Raw genomic sequence first — 12,849 nt, 5'->3', positions numbered from 1 at the left:
CGAAGTTGGGCGAGGAACCTCTCTAAGCCTCCATGATCTATATAATGGAGCTAATGATACCTATCTAGTAGTTTGTTGTGTTTAAATGAGAAAACATATATAAGGCACAAGATAAGGATGGAGAAAGAGAACCCTGTACGGTGGCCATTATGCGAGGTAAGGACCCTTAGTCTCACACCATGAATAGGTCAAGAGATTCTTCCTTCTTCAGTGGGCCCTAAACAACTCCTTCCTGGGTTTGAGTGGGTCTTACTGATTTTCAAATACACAGCTCAAGCATTTCTCTCTCTGAAACATTTCCTGACCTTACAAGCTGAGCCTGAACCGAATGCCCCTCCCCTGGGCTTCTTAGTGTACTCCTTAGTGGACTTCTCAAATGATTGATCTATGGTTTCCTCTCCCACTAGGTGGTAAACTCCAGTGGGGCAGGGACTGGATTTTTTCTCCTTCATATTACAGCGTCACTCATAGTGTGCCACATAAAAGGTCCAATAAGACCAGAACTGAATTCAGGGTCCATGTTTGTTTCTTTCTCCAAGTCAGGACAAGATGCTTGCTCAAAAATCTAGGAGGACAGTATCAGCTGCACCTTTAACAGAGCAGGAATCCAAAGGGGAGCAAGCAGCTTCTGTGTACCCCTGCCTGAGCTGACATTACTTATGGGGGCTTTTAAGCCCTTTAAGGAAAGAGGGGGGAAATGGAAGAAGAGAAAAAAGGAAAAGTAGAACTGTAATGGAATTCACTGTCATAGATCTTCACTGATTGATCAAAAATATCGTTGAGCATGAAACTCAATGGAGAAAGGTATTAGGGAGAGGATCACCAGTCTTACACCCACCTCCGTGAAGAGACTTGACTCTGTGCAAAGCAGAATGCAAACCTAATGATGTTTCCATTAGTGGGAGGCAGAAGGGTGTGGGACAAAGGACACCAGCACTGGACTCAGATTGTCTGGTTTGGGATCCAGTTCCACCAATTGGCCACCTAGCTGGTTCTTTACATGCAATCTCCTGATTCATTCAACAAAGATAATAATGATAGCTTTTTGTTGTAAGGATTATATGATAAGTGTAGAAGTTTTGTCAGAGTGCCTGGTACATAGGAAGTGCTCAATAAATTATAGCAATTATATGCAAGTTCATTAATTTTTCTGAACATCCTGGGCCTGACTCTGGAATCTCAGAGAGTGGAGTGGGAGGTTGGAGGTAGAGGAATCCTTGGATATAGGATAATATAGCCTAGAAAAGATCCACAATCCTTGCAGTTTATGATCATTAAGACACCCAAAATGTGACCAGGTGTAGTGGTGCACACCTGTAATCCCAGCGACTTGGGAGGCTGAGGCAGGAGGATCATAAGTTCGAAGCCAACCTCAGCAACTTAGTGAGACCCTAAGCAACTTGGTGAAACCTTGTCTCAGAATAAAAATTTTTGAAAAGGGCTGGGGATGTGGCTCAATGATTAATCACCCCAAGTTTATCCCCACTATAAAAACAAACAAACTACAACAAAACAAACCCAAAACATTTTTAATATATATCTAAAAGAATTAGCCATATGGAGAAAATACAACAGTGGAGAGTGATCCTGGAGTGAGAACTCCTGAGTTCTGGTCTAAATCCCACCACTTCTCAGTTTTGTGACCTTAGGCAGCAGGTACCATAAGCTCTCAGGAACTCTGCTTTCTCGTCTGTCAAATAAAAGAATTGGTCCATAGCTTTTTTTTTCTTTCTTTTCTTTTCTTTTTCTTTTTTTTTTTTTTTTGGCTATAACAATCACTGATTCTAATACCCAGCCAAATTGAGTTGAAACTTTTCCCCTTCTTGTCTACATTTACTTGCTACCCTGTCCAGTTGACTGGGGGCTACAAATTGATTCATAAGCAAAGTAAAGCTCACTCAACTGGCTTTTCATAAAGAGAATTGATGGTTGAATAAATACAAGATACACCTAGCATGCTGGGTTTAAGTACTTAAATTTCAGAACCCAGAGATTTTGGGGGTGGAGGCTGGAGTAAGAGTGGGGGTGGGCTTGAGAAAAACAGCTTTCCCAGAAGGCAGAACATGATCAAGCACATGTGGACATGAGTCCTCTTTTAATATGCAAGTAGACACTGGATAAGAAAGGGGTTCCTATCTTGGCCAAGACAAAGCCAAGAGCAAACCACAGTGATTGGTTACACACAGCAGCAGGTTGTCTGAAGGAGGAGGGTAGAGAGCTGTCTGATGCAGAAGGAATTAGCCTCTTGTGAAACTTAAAGGGGAGAACTAGGACTAGTGGGGCAGATTTCAGATTTTAGTGCAATGTAAGAAAGACCCATACTTTTCATTAAAGTAGGATTCAGTGAAGGGATGCGCACAAGATATTCTAGGCTTTGTGGGCCATCTAGTCCTCACAATTACTCAACTCTGCCATTGTGGTGCGAAAGCAGCCATGGATGATAGTTAAGTAACAAGGTCGTGAGCATTAAAGCATTATGTACTAAAGTAGTTCAGTTGTAGGCCCCAGGCCCTAGTGTGGAGAACCCTGCACCAGAGGAGCCCCTGTAAAATGCATGACAGTTGGAAGAAAGTGGAAAGTACCCCTGCCCATTATCTCCATCATAGGAAAGATGATGTTTAAGGAGAGGTCCAAAGATCCTCTCTTAATAGTACCAGGGTATATATCCCTGCCATGGGTGAGGGCTCTGATTAGCTGGCCTGTTGGGTTCCTTTTAATGGAGAATTCCACAATATTGTTACAAGGTGGAACTAGGGAGAGGCCCTAGGTATCCATGGAGCAAATAACTTTGAAAGAAAAAAGCTTTGGCTCGCAAGGCAAACTCTATCATTAGCCTGGGACTGCTACAGCCTTCCTGACACTTTTCTATTTTGAATATAGTCTGGGTTGATTTTCTGTTGTCACAATTTGGCAGATTTGAAGGGGAAATCTCACAGAGATGGTCACTTACCAATGTATTGGGTGGGAAAAAAACATCTTTTCATCTGATGTTTGATTCCTTTCTAACCCCATTTGCAACACACACACACACTCACATACACACACACACACACACACACACACACACACACGTGAACCAGGTGAATGGTGAACAGGCAAACAAGAATCCAAAAGAAGCCTGCTGGTGTAGAAAGTTGTAGCTCTCTCTCACCCCCAGGGCCTCCACCTCAGGGTTTCATTCCCTACAACACTATAGATTTTTTGAGTTTCCTTCATAATATATTCAGGCTTTCTCAAAAATATAGCAGGACTCAGAAACAGGAGGAGCGATTTGGGGCTGCTGGAAGGAATATTAACTGTGCCTACGCCCAGGCTGTTGGTGTCTGACTCTGGGCTGCTAAACACCGAGGCATCTGGAATATCAAGAGACCAGGCTCCTCCAGGGGCTGCTAATATCTCACCTTTGATTCTGCAATGGTCCACTGATAAATTAAATCCATGTAAAGCTCAAATCAAGTGGACCCAGATAGGAGTCTAGGTAGTTACCTGGCTTCTTCCTCTAGTAAAGAACCTGCTATGCCATCCTAGCAGACCTGCACTGAATTATCTTTCATTCTGTGGCATGGCTGACTGTATATTTCTAAGACCTGGCCTAAGGGACACTAGTATTTCCGCTAGTTAGCATCTGCTACATTTCAGAGTAGAAATATGATGGGAGTGGGAGTAAGACCATTTGTGTTCCAGGACCGGCTCTGTCACTTAGTAAATATGGAGCCTTGGGCAAGTCTCAGCCTTGTGAGAATTAGGATCTCTGTTTGTGCAATATAGATTTAAAAGTGAAATAAAATGAGGCTATTCCGAGTACAGTTGATTCTCATTATTCATGGTAGCTATGTTCTATGTAGTTGTTGTGAATGCTGGATTAGTCAGTCCTGAAACCATTGCTCCTAGGGAAAATACAGGGTTAGGTTCCTGCAAGCTTGTTGGTCACAGCAATTTAATCATTGTATCAATACTTTACCTTGTTTGATGTGTGTTTCTTTTTAGACATCTTATTTAATATATATTGTTGATTTATTACCATTGAACTCACAGCTGATAGATAGCACAAGTCATGCCTGAATGAGACATCTAACGCACGTATTTTCTTTGTAAGGCACATCCAAGCCTTCTTGCCTTGAAGCTCTTCAGCACTACACATGGGAGCTATTTTAAACCAGCCAGACCAACAAAAAGCATGAAAATGTGAAAAACATGGCACTAAATAGTCTCCAAAAAGAGAACTGTTTTCCGTTTGAGAGCTGAAATAAAAGGACAGAGCATCACCGTGTCCCACCTCTCCTGGGAAGGTGTGTAAACATTTCCTCCCACTCTGCATATGTCTGTGAATGACCTCAAAAGCATTGGAAGAATTGATTTGGCTGTAATCCCAGTGACTTGGGAGGCTGAGGCAGGAGGATCATAAGTTCAAAACCAGCTTCAGCAACTTAGCCAGGCCCTAAGCAACTTAGCGAGACCCTGTCTCAAAATCAAAAATAAGAAGGACTGGGGATGTGGCTCAGAGATAAAATGCCTCTGGGTTCCATCCCCAGTACAGAAATAAAAAATAAAAAAAGAAGTGACTTGGGACTACCCATAAATTTTAGTAGGGAGATTTATAAGTGCTGAATCTGTGAATGATGATTATCTATTGTACCTCAGAACACCATCATGAGGATCCATGGTGATCAAGTCAAATTCCACCCTCTGGTATACAGAGTCCTCCAAGGTCTGTCCCCTGCCTGCCTCCTATTGCAGTTTCTGACACATGCTCATTCTCTAGCCATTCTTGCTGCCCCTTTGAACAGGGAATACTGTTACTCAACTCTGGAGCATTGCACATGCTGAATTTGCTGTGTAAAGCACCCTTTTTTTCTCACTGAGGCAAGCCGTCCCTCTTCTCAAGTGAGTCTATTCTCATTGCTATAATAGGATACCATAAAGCTGATGGATTGTAAGTATGCTGAGAAGTCCAAGATCAAGCCGCCAGCAGAGTTAGTGTCTGGTGAGGGCCCACTTCTTAGTTCATAGACAGACATCTTTTCACTATTATCTCACCAGGCAGAGGGGCAAAAGAACTCTCTGGAACCTCAATAAGGACTCTAATCCATTCATGAAGGCTCTGCCCTCATGCCCTTATCTCCTTCCAAAGGTCTCTTTCCTAATATCATTATCTGTGCGGGGCGGGGGGGGGCAGGATTTTGACATATTAATTTGAGGGGACACAAACTTTCAGACCAGAGCAGTAGGAAGCCAGGTCTTCCATACAATCTGTATATTTGGCTTAAAAGGGTTTGATTTTTTAAGTATAATTTTAAAAAGTACATATAAGTCACGGAACAAACAAATGAAAATATTTTTTCATTAAAGACTTGTTTCATTTGTCAGCTCTTGAGGAAAAACACTCCCTGGTGAAGGCTATCAGGATCAGGAATTGGGGGGAAATTTCTGCTCCCCCCACCCACTGCCATTTTTTATATTCAAGACTTTGGGAATCTTTGGTCCCCAGTTTGTGGGTTCCACCCTTGACTCAAGCTTTCATCAGATGAGACCCCTCAGAATGGCAAGGTTGGAACAACCATGATGAAAATAATATGAGAAATCAAAGGCAACCCTTTGTGTCTCAGAATGGTAGACTCAGCCCTCAGCCCTGGTCACTCCAGATCAGGGCTGGACTCTTGGAGATGGAGGAACCTATAAGCCCTGTGAGTCTGGCTCCCAGGTAATTGCTAGATTGGCTGGATGCCAGTGCCAGCTGGGCTTGGGCTCCCATCTGGTTCGCCTGCCCCTTGCTCCATCCCTGCCTTGTGCCATGCCTGCCTCTATCTGGCACTGGGGCTTGTTTCCATGTTTATTTCATCTCCACTCCCGCCAGCTAATTTCCAGCTGCTCCTGGCTTCTTTTACCTGCATGAATTGCCTTTCCTCCAACCCCTGCCAAGACTCTGACGGTGCCATCTGACTCTCAGAACAGGGTGGTGGCAAGCATGCCAGGTTGAGACTTAAGCAGACCCGAGTGGCTGTCACCACTATGCAGTATCAATTGTTCTTGTTCAAACTCTTTATTTTCCTGTGCCCCAATTTTCCCATCTTTAAAATGAAAGGGTTGGCTAGATTGCTGAGGTCTTTCCAGCGTCCATATCCCATGGTGCCATGAGTCTTTGGAAGAGAGATGAGTGGGATACACCTGATTTGTCTGCAGATGGATAAATTACGTTGATGGGCTCCAGGGCTAATGGAAAATCTGCTCCATGATTGGTTGAAAAAGGTTCAAGTTCCGCATTTCCCCAGGCTTGGTTATGAGAACTCCTGCACAAATTCTGACTGTCAACAAAAAGAAAAGTAGGCGAAAGCAACAACAATACACAAGGGATGTGATTTGGCTTTCAAAGTAATCTTGCGTTCATTCATTGCTCACCTTTTAGAAAAGAAAAGCCTTCCCAGCTTTCAGAGAAAGCCTTACTACTCAATTTTCTAATGTTGCCTGGTGGTTCCGAGATTGGCTCAAAAAAGAAATACAAGCAGCCGCATGCCCACGATCAAGGGAAGAGAATGTACATTGACTTGGTGGCATTATGATGATAACGATGATGGTGAGAGTGATGATGGTGGTGGTGATGATGATAATGATAACAAGAGCCAGCACATGCAGAGAATATATTATGCACCAGGACTTGTGCTGTCTGTATTCATACTATCTCATTTTATTATCCAAGGTCACACTAATGCATAAATGACAATGCTATGTAAATAACAATCCCAATTGTGCTTACGGAATGATCATGTGGATAATCACAGTATTTTACATTAATTTCCAGTTTATAAACCGTTGCCTTTCTGTTTTGACTTTGACAAAAGCCTTATGATGTGGAAAGAATGGATACATCTCATAGGTAAAGAAATTGACACTTGCAAGGGTGAAGTGACAGGTCAACAAACATCTGTGAAAGAACTGATGAAATGAACTTCAGGAGGATTGCATTTGGGGATTCAGGAAGGACAATCCCATTATTGCAATTTGTACAGCACAGAGAAAACAGACTGTTTACTCTTATGTAGCAAAAGTATTTGCTTAATTGCATGCCCTTTGGCTATGTTAAAATCTGATTTGGAAATATTTAAGAATGTGAAAAGTTCCCCAAATACTTTAAATAGAAAGCTTGCTTACCTTCCCCTGTGTGACCCTGGGATTATTGTTTTTCTCTCCCAGTGGGTCTCTGGTTCTGGCTCTCCAAAGCTCATTCCCTGGGTCAGCTGAGGGAGGTTTGCTATTCTTTGCCCCTTGTTGATGGCTGACTTTTCTGCTGTAGTTTTTCTTTGAAATCAATGACCTTTGGAATTCTAGGCCTGCTTAATCTCCAGTCTGCATTGCTGTGGCTGCAGCCAACCCTGGGTCCTGCCTCTGTGCAGAGAGGAGAAATGGCAGTAGAGAGGAATCCAAGTCTTGGGCCCTTCCCCTCTCCACACTGAGTTCATTTTCCCCAAGGTCAGCCAAGGGCTTTGACAAGAATAAAAGATGATCTCAGTGCGCTTTCTTCCAGTTTCCACATTTAAGAACTTTATGAACTCATTCTTTTAATCTTTTTTCACATTTCTGCCTTGTCTAAGCTTGGTACCATGTGCCTTTCTGGGTAACTTTGTTCTTATTTCATCTTCTAGGTCATTCATAAGGATATTAATCATTCAGAAGGATGGGAGTTTTCCCTACCTGGAGAATGCTTTTTTCCTGAACTCATTGAAAGTCTCTTTGATTTGCCCAAGAACTAAAAAAAATAAAATCTAGACTAAGTGGGAAAATATTCTCTGTGAGTAACATATTTATGAGCTCTGGGTGTTATGTCAAAATCCCCACATTGTGGAAAGGCCTGCTGGCTGCTCCCTATTGGCAGAGGAGGTGGTTGCCTGTACAGTGTGTTTTAAAGCCTGCTGGAAAAAGCTTCCTGTCTCTAAAGATAAGGCCCTGGATTCTACCATTACAGATCTAGGTTAGTGTTCAGTAGTGCTTTCTGTGTTAGTGTGATTAGGGCAAGAGACTCTTTTAAAATCAGAATATTCCTGGTGATTAACAGCTAGGTTGTTTGATTAGGGCGACAGAGGTGAATGAATCTTTTCCAGGTGTAGCAGATGTTGGTGTCCCACCCATGTCTGTCTACTAGGCTCCTATGAATACTGCAAATACCCACATCTCAATCCTAGGAGGGAGCTGGAGCATGTTTGACCTATGTGCAAGGCAAGTCAGAGGGATCAAGAATTAATGCTCTAAAGAAGCAGCCCTCCCCACAGAGGGACGGGATTAAGTAGGATATACCCCTGACCCAGCCTCCTCCCCATTTGGTGGGATAATCCCAGTGTGTGCTCTACTGTGCAGCTGGACTTCCCCAGGGATTAAGCTCTAGTTCCCATTGTGGTATCTGACTTGGTGACACACGTCATTGGCTCCCTCCCCTCCTGTTCCTGTGTTACTTCCCATCTTTCTGCTGGCGTTTCTTGGGGTCATCTCCCAGATAATCCCCGTGAAGCTTAATTCTTGTCTCAGGGATGCTTCTGGGGGAAACCAAAACTATGACCCCAGGTAACAGCAACATTTGAAGGTAGGCTCAGTCAGTGGGGCCTGGGCACCCAGGCTCCTTCTCCCTGGTCCATGTCACCTGCTTCTCTAGGTGTTTAGGTCCACACTTCAGGCAGGATAAAAGGGGAACCATCAAAAGCCAAGAATTAAGCCAAACTTTCTCTGCCATAGACTTTGCCACTTCAAAAAGAAAGCACCTCTTCAGGAAGTTCTGTGGACACCTCTTTAGCCAGAATCATGTCACCCCAACACTCCCACCCAACTGCAATGGATACTGGGGAACTGAACAGCTCTGGCTGAGCATATTCTGCTAACAAGCAAAAGTGGGGTTCTCATGGCAAAATAAAAAAAAGAGAACGGATATTGGGTAGGCAAGTAGCAGTATTTGTCACAGAAATAATGCCTTCTAATGTGTCACTAACACCTGAGAGCAGCATGGGTTTATTAGACCCATGCTGCTCAATAGCTAACCAGCAACATTAGCATCACCGGGGAGCTAGAAATGAAGAATTTCAGGCTATCCCCAGGCCTGTGAAATCAAAATCCACTTTCTAACAAAACCCCCCTCCTCAGATGACTTAAATACACAATCAAGTCTGAGAAGCATTGTTGGAGATCACTTTCCTTATTGTCAAAATGAAAATGGAAATCTGGTTCTTGGTGTCCTTTCCCTTGGTCTTTTCCCAGTGCCCTGTCAGTGGTTAAGTTTCTGCTGAGTAACTGAATAAGTCATGACCACCCAGAGTGGGGGATAAGCTTCCTCCCAGGTTCTTCATAATCAGTGATCCCCTTTGCCTATCCTGTCGGCCCATGCCATCTACATCTCTCTTTTCTGTATCATCACCAGTTTTCAATATCTCTCATTGTTCTCTTGTACCAAAAGGTCTAGGATCTGATCTCACTTATGTTGGAATCACCTTGACCCCTCTCCTTGCAACAGCCTGCAGGGTGTTTTGCTAGGTTAAATTGAGCTGAATTAAACCTTACTGTTTTTCTGGGCTGGGTTTCACCGCCACCCCCTTTTTTTTGTCTATTTCCTTGTTCTTTATTTTAAATGAAACAACTCTCAAAACTAATAAGATTTTCTGGCATTTTTTAAATGGTTATTGATATTTGAATGAACAGGAAAATGTAGTACTGAGATGTCAAACACTTGTAGGCAGCAGGATTCTTTCTGCAAACGTAGAAACTCCGTGAGCCCCCAGATTAGAGGCAGATTGCTGTGCTTTAATGAGGTGGTGGAACCTGGCCTTCCCACCACTAGCATTGCCTTCAGTGCCCCCCTCAGCTTTCATAGCCCTGTTTTTGACCACAGTCCACTTGGGTGAGAGAGAAAATTCCATGGCACACAAGTTGTCTCTTTTAGTGATGGATGGTTGGGGATAAAAAAGAATTGGAGAAAAACAAAGGCAATTGATGGCAGTCAATTTGTTGCTATAAATAAATACACAGTGCAAATTATTTTTATTGGAAAAGAAGGAAAACAAGCACATATAAGAGTTTATAAATGTTACAAGGATGCCCTGTGATCTTAAAATAACTCAGTGATTTTATTATACTTTCTTGGATAGAAGGCTCAAGTTGTTCAAATGACACAAGTTCACAGGCAGCACATAAGAAATTAAGTGTCCTTATAAAAGCAAATTAGTAGAGGGATAGAGATGATTAATATCAAACTTTAATTAGTGGAAAATTATAGGCTCAAAATACAGTTGATGCTACTATAGATCACTGCACACCACAGGGCTAACCAAATAATTGATAATGCTCTAAATTGATAATAATGAAGCTACATGAAGAGCAATTTATAGTTTAAAAAAGCAAAAGTAGCAGCTCTGGAAAACCTCACTAGCTCACAATATTTGTGAACGTGTTCCAGAATGAATCACGAGTTACTTGCATTGTGAATGTAGCTTGAGTGGAACTAAAGACCTGGTGATTAGGAAGCTGACTTCCTCAAAATTGCTGGGGTTCCAATGAGCCTCAGGCATCACACACAGCAGGAGCTGGGAAATGTAGCCCTAGCCTTACTTTTTAGTGGATGTTGAATTGGACTCCTCTACAGACTCTCCTAAAGAGCTATTTTTAGTTTCTGGGTGCCACAATTTAAAACCTGGCTAACTTCAGGTTTAAGTTGTTATTAGTAGCCCGAAGTCCAGCATCAGGATGAAAATCGAGTGATCCCTGTGAGAGAGGGAGCTCTCTCTTGTCTTCCCTAGGCTTTGAAAATCGCTGCTGTGAAGGTGGCAGAGAGACAGCCTGGAAAAATGCTTTGCTTCCCTCAAAGGAGCCTCCTTCATTATGTCCTGCTGCTGGAGAAGCAGCTAAACTCACCAGATGGGCTCCCTCGGTGGGCCAGGAGGCATTCTTTCTCTGCAAACTGCCTTGATGTGGTGTGACTTGCTGGGAAGTCACTGTCGGCGGTGCTGGAGGTTCATTAGTTGAGTCCCCGAAGGCCCCGGGAGGCAGGTCAATGGGACAGCACCTGAGTGAGGCTTCCTTAATGGTCTGGGCTGCTTTACTCTTTTGCTGAAAGACTAATTTAAAAGCAGCTCAGTCCTTCTGCCACTTCACAGCCCCCTGGACACCGCCGCAGGAAGCTGCCTGCGGATCTCTTCAGGGTTCACAGGCCCCTTCCCTAAGTGGCTCTCCTTGGGCACATGAGCAGCGGACTGTTTGTAAATAGGACAGACCACCTGCAGCCATAACTTGGGGGTCTGGCAGGTGAGGTCTCCTCAGCATCATCAGGTGTAGGGGAGAGGAGGAAGGAGAAACAGGCGAGAGATAAGTACTGGCAACCAGCCCCCTCCCACAAAAGTGGGAACCAGCTGCCAGTGATCAGTGTAACCAGGGAGCAGCAGATGCCATGTTGGTTCCTGTTGCCTTCCTACAAGGCAGTTCAGGTGCAGCCTGGGCTTCCGAAGCAGGTTCCACCAATGAGGTGGAGCTACAGAACCAGCCTTGGGCACATGATCTTCGTGTCTGGAAAGATCTTCTCATAGGTGCCCATTCCTATAAAAGTTGATTTCTTGGATGCGCTGTGGCTTGGCAGTAGATTCAACATGGCCGAAGGCAACAACTGGATGCCTCCGCGACCCTGTGAGGCCTACCAAGCTGAGTGGAAGCTCTGTCGCAGCGCGCGGAACTTCATGCATCACTACTATGTCCACGGGGAGCTCCTGACCTGCGAACAGTGGCTGCGCGACCTGGCCAGTTGTCGTGACTGGGAGGAACACCATAGCACCGAGACGCAGCGATCCCTCTGTGAGAGTGAGCAAACAAGTGTCCAGGCTGCACAGAAGAACACCCTGGTGTGGGCCCTAAGACAGAGCCCTCCTGCTGACTGGCACCTTCCTCTGCTGCAGGAAAAAAATGAGTGACAAGCGTCCCTCTCCTTGGCCTGTACAGCTTCTTCAAGTCTGTTTCAAGTGGAGCTGTCACACAGCCCTAAGAACTGTGACCAGCCCAAACCATCTAATGGGAGGGACCCCCTTGAGTTTCCACTCAACCTGTTACACAGAACAGGACATCTGTAGCCCTAACCTGCTTGCCTCTCACCAGCATCACGGTATCTACCACCACAATGCACTGAAAGACAATTACCCTCTCTATAAGATTATGGGAAGCCAAGTATTGTGGCAGGTACCTGTGAGCAGTGAGGCCAGACTTATTAATGCCTACCCCAGGGATACGTCTCTGGGTATAGGATTCTCAGGATAACTTGAGTGAGAACCCTGACAAGTGTGGACACTTGGTTAAGTCAAACAGTTGTACTTCTATGAACTACTCTCCTTGTCATTGGGAAATAGACTACCACATCCCAGGCTTTATGATTATGTATTGCAACCTTTGACATCAAGCATGCTCAATTTCACTGCAGATGCAGGTGGGGTGTGACAAGCAGGCAGGAGCTCACTGGCTCCTCTGCACTAGGAAACTTCATGGAAGGCTCCCAAGGAGGCCCTTGGAGATTTTTTTAAGAAGTGCACATAGGAATAGAAAACAACCTTGCAAAAGTTCATGGAATATTGGTGTCAAAAACACAAATACAAAAGGGCTGGGTCTTTTATTTTAAGGCTGATAAGTTTTCTTCAAATAGTTTCTATTGTAATTTAAGGGAAAGACAAAAATTAAACATCAATATATGAGTCTTGGGGTGGGCATGTCAAATATATGCATATGAACCACCAAGAGCACTAATTTTTTTTAGAAGTTTATTACTAAATAAGGTGGTTTAGCACCTTGTGGCTGTGTAACTGTCTCCAAGTGCAATGCTGAGGACCACTTTGGGTATGTGTCCAG

At 44.0% G+C, this 12,849-nt stretch overlaps 1 pseudogene; it reads left to right on the top strand.

Annotated features, from left to right (window-relative positions):
• The first annotated feature begins 11,609 nt into the window (after nt 1-11,609).
• On the top strand, nt 11,610-11,927 carry LOC143379856 (synaptic plasticity regulator PANTS pseudogene; annotated as a pseudogene).
• The last annotated feature ends 922 nt before the right edge of the window (nt 11,928-12,849 follow it).

This window comes from Callospermophilus lateralis, chromosome 14 (assembly GCF_048772815.1).
Source record: "Callospermophilus lateralis isolate mCalLat2 chromosome 14, mCalLat2.hap1, whole genome shotgun sequence".
NCBI lineage: Eukaryota > Metazoa > Chordata > Mammalia > Rodentia > Sciuridae > Callospermophilus > Callospermophilus lateralis.
Note: the sequence above shows the minus strand (reverse complement) of the source record. Positions and strands in the feature narration are given on the sequence as shown.